This window comes from Petaurus breviceps, unplaced genomic scaffold (genome assembly GCF_028583685.1).
Source record: "Petaurus breviceps papuanus isolate PSGF00001 unplaced genomic scaffold, PetGlider_PUasm1.0 90731, whole genome shotgun sequence".
Classification (NCBI taxonomy): Eukaryota; Metazoa; Chordata; class Mammalia; order Diprotodontia; family Petauridae; genus Petaurus; species Petaurus breviceps.
Genome location: NW_027187325.1, coordinates 4,837,197 through 4,853,435, shown reverse-complemented (window position 1 = coordinate 4,853,435; position 16,239 = coordinate 4,837,197). Strand labels below are relative to the sequence as shown.

The 16,239-nt window shown below is 35.1% G+C and overlaps 1 pseudogene; it reads left to right on the top strand.

Moving 5' to 3' along the window:
- Positions 1-2,424: 2,424 nt before the first annotated feature.
- On the top strand, positions 2,425-3,226 carry LOC138145206 (prohibitin 1 pseudogene; annotated as a pseudogene).
- The last annotated feature ends 13,013 nt before the right edge of the window (positions 3,227-16,239 follow it).

Genomic DNA, 16,239 nt, shown 5'->3' with positions numbered 1-16,239 from the left:
GAGAGAGAGAGAGAGAGAGAGAGAGAGAGAGAGAGAGAGAGAGAGAGGATTATAGGTATAAGTGTAGGTATATGTATAGGTATAGATAGAGATAGATATGATATGGATATAGATGGTATAGATATTCAATGATGAATGTTTTTAGCCAGTAAGGATATTCAAATCACATGATGCAGACTTCGGGCCATGGTTTGTAGTCATATTCTGGATTGTTAGTCTGACTTGATGGAAAGGAGAGAATGGAAAAACTTACCAAATTTACATTTTAATCTTACAAAGAGGCAGTTATTTAGAATAGTCTCAAACATTTAGATGGTCACACTTTTGAAAATAATTGACCTGAGGAGCAGTATAATTTAATTGAAATTCAACAGGCCTAGGACTCATATTATACTTCTGGCTCTGTTAGTAATTCATATTGTTTAAGAAAATTATTTCATGATTCTGGGTCTCAGTAACCCCATCTTTAAAATGAAGAGGTGAAAATAAACTCTTTAATTTTCCTTCAAAACTCTAATACTTTACAGCTTAATTAAAACAATATTTCTATTGATTAGGTAGATATATTGATTTATAGCACTTGACACATAGTAGGTACTTAATAAGTGACTACTGATTCATTGATCTCCCTCCAGGAGAACATACATTCCTGGAAGGCAGGAGTGTTGTATTCTCCCCCCCCTTCTTTCCCTTGTTCCAAGCTTGACAGAAATAGGGAGCCCCCTATGCATCATTTGCATTCTCCAGGTATCTGAATATGCCAATGATGTATTTTAGAGAGTAGGCTACTTGCCCAAGGACATTAGAAACCTGAGATTTTTGCTTGTCTCTTCTCAGCACTCCCATGACATTATGAAGTACTAATTACTGAGTAGCAAGAACTGCTTACTAAGTAGAATTTAGGGAGAAAATTTCCATCTTTGATTTTTTCCTTCTCTCTTCTGAATGTCTGGTTTAGGACTCAGAAAGCTCATTTTGGAACCTTGGACATGTCATGTATGGGAAATGGGGCTCTTTCCCTTCTCCTTCACCAGCAAGTATGGTGGTTTTCACACATGGAAGGAAGTACACTCAACAAGGCCTTAGACAGGACCCCAAGGTTCTGCCTGCCTCTTCTGTTTTGTGTGTCTTTCTTTTCTTGCAGGTGACTGAACAGTAATACTGAGAGTAGAAATTTTTTATCCTGGTGGAGAGTTTCAGAATTCCTCAATCAGTGCTGCCCTGTTTCCTGCAGCTGCTACAATGCTCCTTGGAAAAGAATGATCTCACCAAGAGGAGAGCCCAAATTATATCCAGGGTTTACCAGAAGATAGGGAACTTGAAGGACCAATTCATATGGTACAGAGACAAGATGAAGCAGCTTCTGGAAGCACTTCTCTCAGGAGCACCAACTTCCCAGAAAAAAAAAATATTTCTTGTTTTGATGTTTTAAGTATCAAGCTCCTTGGGTATCATAGGGAGAGTTATGGCTTCCTGCTCCTTGTTTAAAGTCTATGTCAGTGTGTACTTAAGAATCTTATGAATTTAAGCATTTCTTTTGTGGTAGAACAAATAGCTATCCCTTAATCTATTTACTTTGTATTTTGAGTAGTTATCTGAGAAAAATAACCTCTTTCGGGGAAATTCCAGATCTAATCTAGTCTTCAACTTTATAATAATACACCCCACCCCACCCAACCCCTACCTTTCCAGGAATACAGAAACTATATCCAACATTGTTCATAAAATTTCTGTAAAATAATTCTTCATGCTTGCATAAAGGCACAGAGACAAGATAAAAAACCTTAAACTGAATAGAGAGGCAATGATCTACAAGGACTGAAACTAGTACAAATAAGCCAAGAACCAGGTTTCTTTAGTAGGAGAGGAGGACCTAGGCCTTATAGACATTTGTGCTAGCATAGTATCTCCCACATAATATGTTTTTGTTTAGTTGTCTCAGCTTTGTCTGACTCTTTGTCACCCCATTTGGCGGTTTCTTTGGGAGAGATACTGGAGTAGTTTGCCATTTCCCTCTTTAGCTTATTTTATAGATGAGGAAACTGAGGCAAACAGGGTTAAATGACTTGTCCAGGATCACATAGCTAGTAAATTTCTGAGACCAGTTTTGAATTCAGGAAGATAAGTCTTCCTGACTCCTGGCCCAGACGTCTATCCGCTATGACACCTAGGTGCCCCCCTCCCCACTTCTACAATTTTATATATATATATATATATATATATATATGTATGTATTTGTTGGATTTGGATTGGATATGTTCTAGTTGATTGCTGGAGCCAGATCAAACTGGCTTTAGTAGAGCAGTTTTTACATTTTCAGTGTGAGCATTTTCACTTTGAAAATGGGCAAAAGCAGAAGGAAAGGCAGGACCTGACGCAGGAACAGTCTGAGAGGGCAAAAGACCAAGACAATCTGAAGGAGATATGGCTGCTAAACTGTTTGAAGCTGTTGGCAAGTTTGGCTTGGGCTTAGCTGTTATAGGAGGAGTTGTCAACTCTGCTTTGTATAATGTGGATGCTGTCCACAGAGCTGTCATCTTTGATAGGTTTCATGGAGTCTAAGACATTGTTGTAGGGGAAAGGATTCATTTTCTCATCTCATGGATACAGAAACCAGTTATTTTTGACTGCCACAGAATGTCCCAGTAATCACTGGTAGCAAGGAATTACAGAATGTCAATATCACTCTATGTATTCTCTTGTGACCTATTGCCAATCACTGCCCCAAATCTTCACCAGCATTGGTGAGGCCTACAATAAGTGGGTGTTGCCATACATAACCACTGAGATGTTAAAGTTAGTGGTAGCTTGATTTGATGCTGGAAAATTGATTATCCAGAGAAAAATAGCCTCCAGGCAAGTGAGTGATGACCTCACAGAGCAAACAGCAACTTTTGGGGTCATCCTAGAGGATGTTTCTTTGACAAATCTGACCTTTGAGGAGTTCACAGAGGCAGTAGAAGTCAAAGCGACTCAGCAGGAAGCAGAGGGGGCCAGATTTTTAGTGGAGAATGATGAGCAACAGAAGAAAGCATCCATCATCTCAGCTGAGGGTGATTCCCAAGTTGCCAAGCTGATTGCCAATTTGCTGGCCACAGAGGGAGATGGCCTAATAGAGCTTTGTAAGATGGAATCCACAGAGGACATCACATACCAGCTTTCCCGATCTCAGAATATCACCCACCTGCTTTCTGGACAGTCGGTACTCCTCCAGATTCCCCAGTGAGGCCTGTGACCCCACTGATCCTATCCCACTCAGCCATGATCTAATACACAGCCTTTTCCTTGTCTCCCCACCCAAAATTAGTGTGAGATTTAATGATTTGGCTTACGCAAAGGAAATAAAATTAAAGTCATTTTAGGAAAAAAATAAAATCGGCAAAAGCTACAAATTAGGGTTTGATTTGTTGTTTTCTTTGTTATTTAAACTTATTAAATTGATGCAAAAATGTTAATAGTGCTTATTAAACTTAAAAGTGAGTACTGAATACGTCCCTAATTTCCCTTCAAGTTGTTAAACATTTATGAATACAGCTATAATCTTTTGGGGTCATTTAAAAAGGTAAGTTTTTCAAATTATTTCTTTAACCTACTGAAACATTTGGGAAACTGACAACCCAGAAGATGTTTTGAAAGCATTAGCTCTAGTTTCAACAACTGTTATCTGTATCTTTCAATCTCAAATACAGTGTCATTGTAAATAGTTTTTAATCTCTTCCTGTACACCCAAGCAATTATATATAGATATACACACATACATACATACAAATATGTATACATATATATATATATATAATGTCTCCCAGTGATAATATAGTGTCATTTATGCCTTCAAATATGTCATCATATGACATATGACATATATAGGTGATGTCATTGGCATCCACCATTAACAATAGCAAAGTAGACACCAGCTTTCATAATTCATCAGTACAGAGCATGGTTTACAATAATCACCTCAGTGCTTCTAGCAAAAGGATTAGGTACCTATATAGAGAAAAAAAAATTCTTAATTAATTGGTCTACATAGGGATTGACCTACTATGATAGTTATATCATCATTGTACAAAAAGCAACTGAACTGAAATACATTGAAGGAGAGACTTGTCAAACAAAATCAGATAAGTAGTGCTCATTTTTATCCATTAAACCAACTGTTTAATGCATCTGTCTGGCATGCAGCACTGAGTTAGGCACAGCAGGGAATATTAGAGTTAAAGACATAATAGCCTTCTACCTTAAAATAATTTATTCTTTTATTGAGGAGGCATAATTTATACACATGAAATCATTGTTGCTTGTTAATCATTTGCTTTCATTTTCAAAGAAGATCAATGGCATTATGAGGTGAAATCATGACTCATGAATGAATTGTCTTTAAATGAGGCAGAGTTGCACAAAATCAACAGACTCACACTGTCTTCCAAAGTTATCAAAGTCCAGTGTCAAGTAAAAAGGCAGGATGACTGCCTATGTCATCCTAGGGTATAGTGGAGGATCTTGGTATCTTTCATGTCTGTCCAAAGCCAAAGTTCTCCAGTAACTGCATAAGCATATTTTCCATGGCTGTTGGAACAAATTGTTCTCATCCATTCTTTCTGCAGGGGAAATCTACATACTAGGAATAGATATCACCCTAACTAATGGATGGGTTTGAAAGCTACAGGTAATTCTCAACCCGGTGTAACCATTGTGCAGACTAGGTTTACCAGGGTGTGACTACTGCACGTGATACAGCTTCGTGGAGCCACAGGTGAGGGTTGAGTGCCAGGCAGCCTCCAAAGGTAAATGAGCAGCCCTGAAAAGGGCTTGGCAAGCTGTCGTACTGGATATTCTAGTCCTCCTTGACCACCTCATACAGTCCAATCAAGGGTAAAGCTTAAGATTAAAGATTAGTTGAATACAGTATAAATGCTAAATTGGGTGATACACATATAAATGAAAAGTTTTGTTATTGTTTTTTTTTAAGAGGAGATGATAATAAAGGGGAGCAATATTTGAGGAATTCCTTCTAGAAGGTATGGGACTGGAGTTAGGCCTTAATAGGGGAATGATTACTTGATATAATGGATATTTATAATATATTGATATTTCAGTCAGCCTTAATACATCATGGAGGATGTAATTTTAAAAACAATGCCAACATCTCAGAACCATACAGTAACAAATAAGTTACCTATTCCAACTATCATCATTTTAGATATTAGAAAGCTAAGGTCCAGAGTGGTGAAGGGATTTGTCAAAAATCTTGCAGTTAGCTAGTATTAGAGCTGGGCCTAGAATCCAGGTCTCCTGACTCCCAATCAGATTTTTTTTTTACCTCATTATAATGTATCATCTCATTTTTTAAATGCTGCTCTCACATTAATCACCATTCTTCTACAATTATTTTTTGAAGTTACAACATAATTATTAGGCAAATGGAATTTCACATTTGCAAAAAGTTGTCTTCTGACCTTTAGGGACCTCTTTTTCTATAGCTAACTAATTGTATGTAAATGAAAAGAATTACCCAGTAAAACTATTTAAATATAATATGGTGAATATCTTTTTTTTGTCTTTTTTTAAGTAGCTCTCAATTTTGCTTTGGCTTTTGAGCTGAGAGAAGCTCAACAACTTGATTTATTTGTGTTTCTATTTCTACAATACACCTAGCACATAAAAACAATTTGTGCCAACATTAAAAAGCCATTTTAACAAATGACCAAAGAAAGCCTCACTTCTTCCACCCACTCTTCTCTTTCTATCAATAAGAGCCTAGCAAACAGAGGTTAACCAGTCACTTAGAACTTGAAATGTTGTGCATCCTGGTCTTAAACATCATCATTACTGTTACCACTACCCCCACCATCATTATAAGTATCTTGATTAAATACTCTATCCCTCCACCTACTCATGCTAAGAGGTAACAATATCTTTCAAAACAAATTAAGCTATTTTAAGCAAAGTTATTGGTTCTTTAATTACTTACACCTATTCCTTTAGCAGGAAGAAGAATTGTAAATATCAACAGAGTCTACCTGTTTCAGCCTTGCATACATGTGAAGCTGATAGTAGCTTTTGTGGTTTGATCTGTGAGGCATAGACAAAAGACCCCTTTGCTCAATATGTCTCCTGCAACAGCCCTATTCAGTGTCTAAAGTCTCTATCATTAGCTCCATTCTTCTGAGTTGAGACCTTTTTAGAGTGCAAATAACATTAAGAAGATAATAAGTTAAGTCATTAGTAGTCATTAACCTGTATCATGGCTTAATTAACACCTCAAAGACCCCACACCAGCATGAGAATGAAACACAGGCCTTGCAATCCATATATTAATTCACCAGAATACATAGTGCACCCCTGCTATTTGCAAAGACACTCAGAAAGGGCATCTGCAAATTTTACTTTTCATGAAATTTGGCCTCTGTCTTCAAGGAGTCCACTGTACAGTTGTGGATACCATATAAACATCAGATTTATATGTTAACATGGCATGTTTCTCCATTCTAGGTGTTACAGCAATTCAGGAGAGGGAGAAATTATTGGGGGCAAGTTGGAAACAAAAAACATCATGAAGGAATCGGACTTGGCCCGCACTTTGAAGAATGTTTAGGAATTTTAAGGAAGATCATATCCAGAAAGGTTAAGGAATTTCACACAGTATTCTCATCAGAGATAGAACTAGATTCCACCTATTTCTTTACTCACAATCAAGTAATCTTTTTCATAGAGAATTCAGTGTAACACATACTTTATTAATAATCATATGGAAGATTACTGCAAATAATGAATAACCAGAGAAATGCAAATCAAAAATACACCTGAAGTTTTCTCTTCCTACCAATCAAATTGGCAAAGATGACTAAAGATGGGAATAGTGAGTAATGGAGGCACTGGGGAAACACAGGTGCACAAAGGAACTCCTGATAGGTAGCATTGGTCTAGAAAGCAATTAGAAATTAGCATAAGTGATAAAAATGCTCATACTCTTTAACTTTGACATAAAGGCCCCATATTCACACAAATATTTATGGCAATAGGTCTTATTAGCAAAGAAGCAGAAGCAAAGCAGTTGTCCATTGATTTAGGGACCACTAATACATTTTGGTACAGGCATGTAATCAAATATTATTATGCCATAAGAAATAATTGTTGAGGTCAGAGTTGGGAGAACTGGTTCAGGTTTAGAAAGAATTCAATCAGACCTTCTCTTTAGAAAATGGGAGCTTGATTAACACAAAAGTATATGCATCTGAGATTTAGCAAGGAGCTAAACAAAGGCATTGATATATGACAAGGACTAGATTAATATAAACAGAAAGTTATACAGCCTATAAGATGATAATATCATTTCAGGGTTTCTAAAGGCGGTTGGAGATGGAGGGACAAGATAAGTCTCACAAGATAATGACATGGGATGAAGATGATGAAAGACACAAGATAAGGGAGAGAAGGGAATTTTTATAACCCAGGATGAAGAGACACAACGAATCTTACGGTCCAGGATAAGGGGAAGTTTTTGTGGTGTTTCATGATAAGGGGAAACTTTAGGACACCAGGGCATGAGCAACTCAACCCTTAGGGAACCTCTGTATTTTAGGGTGCCATTAGAGGATAAACCAGGGAAAGGGCAACTCACCCTTTAGGGCACCTTTTTATCCACATTGTAATGAGTATTTTAAAAATACAAAGAAACATGAAAAGACTTCTGTGATTCCAGTTTCATGATGGCATGCTTGCACCAGTTCCGAATAAAAGATGATGCTCTCTCATACTTTCCCAGGGACCATTGGAGTAAAGCAGCATTGTGTGCTTGCTCCCAGGCTCTGTAATGTTGTCAGATGTCATCAATGGTGATGGAGAAGGTATCATATTTAGCTATCTCACTAATGGTAAAATATTTAATTTGAAAAGGTTACAAGCAAAGATTAAAGTGGAGGGATGGTTAGTGCATAACTTTTGTTTGCAAATGATTGTGCATTCAATGCAGTCACTGAGGCTGAGATACAACAAAGTTTGGATCAATTCTCTACTGCTTAAATTAATTTTGTACTGACAATCAGCACCACAAAAACAGAGGTTCTCCACCAGCCACCATTGTACCAGCCATACCTGCAAACATTAGTCATAGTAAATGGAGACATTATGATGTTGTTGATAAATTCATTTCCCTTGATAGTATACTTTCCAGGGATGTTCAAATAGATGATGAGGTTGATGTACAAATTGCCAGAGCTAGCTAAGCATTTGGAAATCGTCTAAAGAAAATGTAGGAGAAATGAGGCATTAGACTGCATACCAAACTGAAGGTAAATAGAGTTATTGTGCTGATTTCACTGTTGAATGCTTATGAAACTTGAATGATCAATCAGTTTCATTCCATAAAATTGAACTGTTGCTTTTTTAATTGTCTTAGGAAGATTCTGAAGATTTTCTGGCAAGATAAGGTACTGAGACTGAGGTCCTTCATCAGGCTGAATTGCCAAAAATTCAAACTTCATTGCAGAGAGTGCAATTGTTATGGACTTGCCACATAGTACAAATGTTAAACTCAATCTTATCCAAAAGGCTACTTTATGGAGAACTGACACAAGAAAATGCTCACATGGTGGCCATAAGAAGCAGTACAAAGATGCTCTAAAGGACTCTCTGAAGAACTTTAGTATCAGTTGTCAAACATGGGAGATGGTGGCACAAGACAACGCAGAGTGGCACACCTGCATCAAAGAAGGCACTATACTGCACAAGCAAAGCAAAATTGCAGCAGCAAAAGGGAAAACAAACAAACTGCAAATACAGAGACATCTCCATCCCAAGTATTCTAATGGACTACTTGTGCACAACCTGTGGTAGAACCTTCCAAATTCATATTGGATTAGATTAGTTACAGCAGAACACACTATACCCTACCCCCAACGTTGTGAAGATGAACCACAATAGCCATGAAAAATAATGAATGTGACAAATACAGAGAAGCATGAGAAGACTTCTATGAGATGATACAATGGGAAACAAGCATCACAGGAAAACAACATGCAAAAGGCTTAAATAAATGTAAAGAACGAAAACAGATGACTACTCAATGCTGTAGAGATATGATAGCCTCAATGTGAGAAAATTAAAACATTTAATGAAACAACCCCCCCTTTTTCACAAAGATGGAAGTTTTCAGATGTGGAAAAAAATGCGCATAATATCAGACAGATATGATTCCCATAACTTCAAAGGCTCTTTTTGTTTTGTTTTCTCTCAGTCCAATGATTTCCTTAGATCCTGTCTAGGGGCTTTTAGTCTTCAGCATAATAAATAAGATGTACACTATTGCAGCAGCTCATCCTTGTGATAATAATGACCCGAAGTACAATGCTTACAGTAGAAATAGAAAGGGAATGTTGTCCTGAAAAAAAATGTGGTATAGGAGTAGATGGGACTTGGTGAGCGAGACAGTTCCCTGGAATAAGGAACCTCAACCAAGTGGCCAAGAAGATAAAGTAAATGGGATGATCACAGTGCTTAAAAAGCTGGAAGAAAATGTAGGAGAAAGAAAATAGCATGGGCCCACCTTTTAGAAAGTTTTATAATACTCTGAAATTTTTGCTACCCTTCATGTCTTTCCTTTCACTCTCAAACATTTTTATGACATCTTATCTTCTTTGAGCTTTGTGAAGGAGGTTGGGCAAATATTATTATTACCAATACCAACAGTTATATATTGAGCTCCTCCTACGTGTGATACTATGTTCAGTGCCTGTGGGAGGTGTGAAGAATGCAAAAGAAGGATCTGAGAACTTCTTTACTATTTAAAAGCTTATTCTGGGGGTGGCCAGGTAGCACAGTCAGTGGCTCCAGTGTCGGGATGACCTGGAGATCAAATCCGGGCTCAGACACTTAGCACCCACCCAGAAACACCTGGCCACGTAACCTTGAGCAAGTTACTTAACCCCAATTGCTTATTCTGTAGATGAAGAATATTAATAAATCATGCAAAATTATTGAAGAATAATACAAATGAGTGGGATATTAATAACTAAATTGCTTGGCACAAGGGGTAATGCTATAGGAAGTCTGAGAAGATGAAGATGAGTGAAGGCCAATGAAGATTTCACAGATGAAATAGTGTTTTAGATGAGTCTTAAAGAACAGGTCTAATTTGAATAGGCATATTCAAGTGAGCATAGCAGTATAGTCTAAGGAATGAAAAACAGGCAAGACTGAGCATATTTGTGTGATAATGTGAAGAAACTAAGATGGCAGATGGTTATATTTTAGAAAGTAGGATAACACAGAGACCTAGTGAGCTATAGAAATCCACAGATAAATGGAGATATTTATGTCTATCTACACTAAGAATTTTTTTTTAAGACACGGAAACTTTTGGAAATACAGCTAAGTAATTTATAATGTCTAAGATCATCTCCCCTTCACCACCAGAAAATGGCAATAAGTTGACTAAATAAATAAATGAGAAAAATTAAGGTGGAAGAAAGAAGTTTACATAAGGAAAAAAAAGGAAGAAAAACTACAAAATTTCAGGCAGAACTTAATATGATGAATAAACATTCTGGGGTAAAAACAAACAAAAAATAACAAAAATATCTAGGAGAGAGTAATAATATTGTATTAATAGGTAATTTCCAAAAACCTAGTGAAAAAACACAGGAATCTTCAGCACAGTTTAGAATTTGAAGAATATAATTAAAGGAATAAATAAGTAGAAACCAGAAACACAAAAGAAATGAAATGAAAGTTTAAAGTAGTAGATAATGAAATAGACAATGGGAGAGGCAGAACATAAAATATGGAGATGTAGTAACAATTACATAAATACTGCAATTGTCTGTCAGATTTCACTTTTCTGAAGTCTTGCATTGAGGAAACTCTGGGCAGCATAGGAGAGACATTAACTGGATTACAATCCTCTTTCCTTCAATCCTACTGCTGGAAGCAGCTACACATGTTGGAATCCTATGCAATTCCAGTTTATATGACAAGGCAAACTATATGCCTGCCATTTCATCTGGCATGGATTTGGGGCAGACAGAGTTTATGCAAAGTCACAATAGCTTTTAGAGTCACTATTCTCATGTCAGGTTCCAGTTACAATACTTCAAGCTTTAAGCCCCTATGATTCTTTTTCCTTTACTTTGCAGAACTAGATAGAAGCAATGGCTTCTGCTTCTTATGGGATAATGGTCAAGAACTATGCATTCAGAGCCACTCTACTATTGATGAATCATTACCTTCACACTCGGCCTGAGGAAAATAACTGCAAATTTGTTTCTGTTCCTGCCATAGGTAAGTGGAAAGTAGAGGAGGAAGTTCTGAGTATTCTTAGAATTAACATTATTTGAGGTTATTTCATAAAGGATTTTCTACTGTTAGATGCTCTTTCCTGTGGACCTTGCTATAATTTCTCTCTATATATAAATACTTCCTCTGTGTGTGTGCATGTGTAAATGTGGTTGGAGGGATGCTGAGATCTGGAAATAGGTACAAGTGTGCTATCATCTTCATGATACAGCCCACATTTGAGAGCCTGAAATGAGAGGGAAGTAGATTCTTGGTACCAGAGATGTTTTTTGCAAATGCTTAAAACTGGGGGATGAATCACTGAGTTCAGGGAATAATCAGTAGTTCAGTTTTGCTGGAATGTAGAATGTGTCAAATGGAGCAATGCAGTTATGCCTTTCACTCTCAGGTCTAAGGCGCACAGTGACACTGCTATGTGGAAAATCCATATAAAAATTTTTGACATTCCCCTTGTAGCAGAGAAGAAGTTTGAATATTTCTTTCTTTTTCTCTTATGATATTTACAATACCTTCTTGTAAAACTAATATCATATAATATTACACAATATTTTATGCATTTCTGAGTCATCTGCTAACCTTTCCATGTCATCTGTGGCTTTTATGAAACTCCTGGAAAATCCCCATTTAATTTATTGTGCTGAAAATGCATTATTATGTTGAAACTGCAATGGGGAAAGTCACAATATGGAAAGAATCACTGTATAACATAAAAGTAGAAAAGTTAAGTGAGAGTTAGAGTGTGGAAAGCTTTAAGTGACGCACAAAGGAGCTTGTATTTTGAATATAAAGAGTGAGGAAAAACAAAAAGTTTGGGAGCAGGTTGGATTGTTTCCTGAAATAACAACCAATAAAATTGAGCATCAATTAGGGGGATAAAATATGGAATGTCAAGGGCAAAATATAATATCAATCATTCGTTTTAGCTAAAACAAAAATTGTCAAAGTCTTCAGTATGAAAATAGCAAAAAAAAATGAACAAAATATATTACAAAAATGGCTTTGCTTTTTTCAAGGCAGAATGTAGGTAATTGTTCTTTAAAAATTCTACATTGGATAAGAGTCTCCTAAGGATGGAAAAAGAGAACCATCTATGGGATAGCCCATTTAAGGGGAAGTCATAAAAGAATATACTAAAGAAGGAAAATAGCAATGATGGGCTGTCACTAATTTAGTATTTCTTGGAATCAAAGTAAATATCTTTAAAGATATAAGTAGTTGGAACTTGGCATGGAGAAACAGGCTTCTAGGCCACAGTCTTATCTAGGTCTGGTTCATCAACAGGAAAATGAGAAGATTATATATATATATATATAAACAACTAGAAACAAAAATTATGGCTCCAGGATAGTTAAAATAGGGCATGGTATCTGTTTTGAAAGTGAAGACTGGAATCTAATTACCTCAAGCAGAGCAAACTCCAGTTAGGTAACCCTGATCTATGATAATATTATTTGAAGAGTCAGTTAATATAAAACAAAAATAATCATCATCAATAATAGAGTAGCCTCTTTCATTAAGTGTTATTGTTGAAGTATTTATTGGAAAATGGAAAGCAGTGATTTGATGTATTAACATTAAACTATTTTAAAACAGCAAGAAACATACATTATTAAAGTGAGAGGTGATTCACCATTATTCACCATGCTTTACCATGAATTGAGAGGTAGTATGGCCTAGTGACCAAAGAAATTATCTGAGATCAGGACAAGTTACAGTTTCTCAAGTGTGTTAGAAACTCTCTAAGTCTAAGTTGAAGAAAAGGTGTTGCTGTACATTGTTAGATGGAGTTTCCTTACCTGAGAGTCCCCCATAGAAACAAAATCATAAATCTGGTCTTTATCAACTAAATACAAGTAAATAGGAGTTACAATCATATCAGATAAGAACCGTGGGAAAAGAGTATAGTCAAGACACTAAAATAGGGAAACTATATTATGTTAAATACAAATAAACATAGCATCTATGATTTAAAAGAAAGGCAAAGTGAAATGCAAAGAAGTATTAGATTGTGAGGCAATAATTATAAATGACTTACATTCTTCTTAAAGAATTTGGCAAATTAAAAAAAAAGATAAAGAAGAAATTATGGATCTGAAAAGAATGCTGAAATAAATAATGTGAGCTGATCTGTGATGATTACCAAATGGGAATCTTAAGTATTACATTTATTTTTAACATAACATGACACCATTACAAAGATGTATAATTTCTTAGGTAGAGGCTTATGAATAAATGAAAGAGAGAAGAAATACCAAAGTTAAAGATTTTTTTGTTTTGCTTTTTGGAGGGGGGGAAGGCAGGTTAATTGGGGTTAAGTGACTAGCCCAAGGTCACACCACTATTAAGTGTTAAGTGTCTGAGGCCAGATTTGATCTCAGGTTCTCCTGACTCCAGGGCTGGTGCTCTATTCACTGAACCACTTAGCCACCCCAAACTTAAACATTTTAACATAATATGATTAGAGTTAATAAAGTTAATATGACTAAAATGTATAGACCTGAATAGATATCAAATGAGTACATCCTGAATAAAGAATACATCATAATAAAAATCTTATAAATAAAATTATATTAAGTACAATGTTTACAATGAAATAATATACCAATATTTATGATATAAAATTAAAATAGCTTTTAGAAGAAAATTTACATTTATCTATTTCTTTATCTTTCTTCAATCAATATATATTCATCTTTAAAATAAAGATATAATATAACAAATTATATGTGAATATATACACACATACATGTTTTAAAGAGATACAAGATGAAGACTGCAGAATTGGGCATGCAGTTAAAAACAACTAGGAAAGGCAATCATTCTAAAAGTAACATAAAAGACCTTTAAAATGAAATGAAAGATAAAGTGGAAATGGGGAAAATTAATTAATAAATATACTAAAAAATTATGTGTTGTTGTCCTATTTATTTGACTAACAATATCAATAAATCACTAATTGTAGGAAAAGAGAGAACGAATAGAAGGAGAAAAGGAAGAGTGTAGGAGGAAGCAAAATAGATAAGAAAGAAAACTTAGATGGAGAAATTCACAACAATTAGAGAAGAAATATGTTTTTATCAGGGGAAAAAAACTAAAAGCATAAATAAAATGAATAAATACCTAAAATTGTAAATTATCCCACTATTAAAAAATAGGAAATAGAAAATAGGCAAAACAAAGTCCTGGATGGGATTAATTTTCAAATTAGGTATATAAAATATTTTTTAAAATATTCTCTATGTTCCATAAATTGTTCCAAATTTGAGAAAATACCCCCAGCATACTGTATTTTATCTGAGAAAGAAATATGGAATCATTACCCAGAAATGGAAAATTTGAAGCCAAGCAAAATCACTAATGAACATTGATGAAAAATAATAAATACCAGTAAGCTTATAGGCTTCAAAAATATAGAAATATTGTTAAACAAAATTATATATTTTGACGGATTTGAATGTTACTTGGATAATGGTTCAATATTATGAAAATTATAAGCAGGATAAATCATATTAACATAAACAAAAATATGAGTTTAACAGTAGCTACAGAAATAGCTTTTTGAACTCATTTATGCTAAAAAAAATAATAGGAAGAACAATCATGAAAACATTTTTTCTTAATATAATCAAAGGCATTCATCTCATTCCAGGAGCTAGATTTATAAGAGGAAATAAAATGCTGCAAGCCTTCCCAACAAGATCAGAGCGTGAAAGAAGGGGAAAAAAAGCAAGGAAGATTTTTCTCTTCACTATTACTTAATGCAGTAAAATATGTTAGCTGTATTATTACAATGGAAATAAGTTAAGGTATTAAGACAAAGCAAAGATGAGGGAGTGGATTTTAATAATACATTATTGTACCTAAAAACTCTGGAATATCTTTTTTTTAAAAATTGCACTCATGAGTAGAAACATGAAAATCAGTCCTCAAATTACCAGTATTTCTATATATTAAGAAAACCTAAGACAATCTGATAAAAGAGAATTCTTTTTCAAAATGATAAAAAATGTATTAGATACATAACAGAAATCTAAGAAGACATGACAAACACCTAATAAATGTCACAGAAATAAAGGATCTGTTCATATAGTTTCTATACATATCATAAGAGTTTCTTAAGGGCATGGACTATTTTTGTTTTGTTTTATCTCTATATCCCAGAGTTTACCACATACTACCTTAAATGAACTTAATAATTTTTTTTTATTATATGACAGCTGTTTTGGGGTTGAAATGAGCATATTCTCATTGGGTAAATTAAGATGGCCTAGAATCCTGTGTTTATAATTTGGGAACTAGGAGGAACCTTGGACATTGGCCTACTTCTTCATTTCACCAATCAGGATATTGAAGCATCAGAATCTAAGTTACTTGGCCAAGAACACACAGGCATGCAGTGGCATATCTGATATTTGAACCCAGGCTCTCTGACACCTAGTCTAGAGGGCTCAGTCCATTATACCATATGGTCATGATTCGTTCTTACAATAAAATGCACACACATATATGCATATGGATATGTACACGTACACAGGTAGGCTAACTTACTTCATGTACTTCTGTACCTTTCCAAAATTTGTCTCACATTTCTGAAACATTTTCTCTAATTAATATAGCAGTGTAGAATGCTTACCTCCCTTCAAGTCTCAGTTCCCCTTTTGCTTCCTACTAGAGACCTTTTCAGACTCACCCAGTTGATGGGGGGACCTCTCACCCCATATTCAAGTACTTTTAAAGAAAAAGTTACTTAAGTGTGTCAATGTTGTAGAATGCCAAAGCTTTGAGAGAAGGAATCGTTCCATTTCATATTTGTATCCCTAATGCCTAGTATAATGGATAGGATACATGATAGGCATGTGGGAAAAAACCTGTAAAATTGAAGTGTTGTTGAAGAAATGACATATATATATATATATATATATATATATATATATATATATATATATA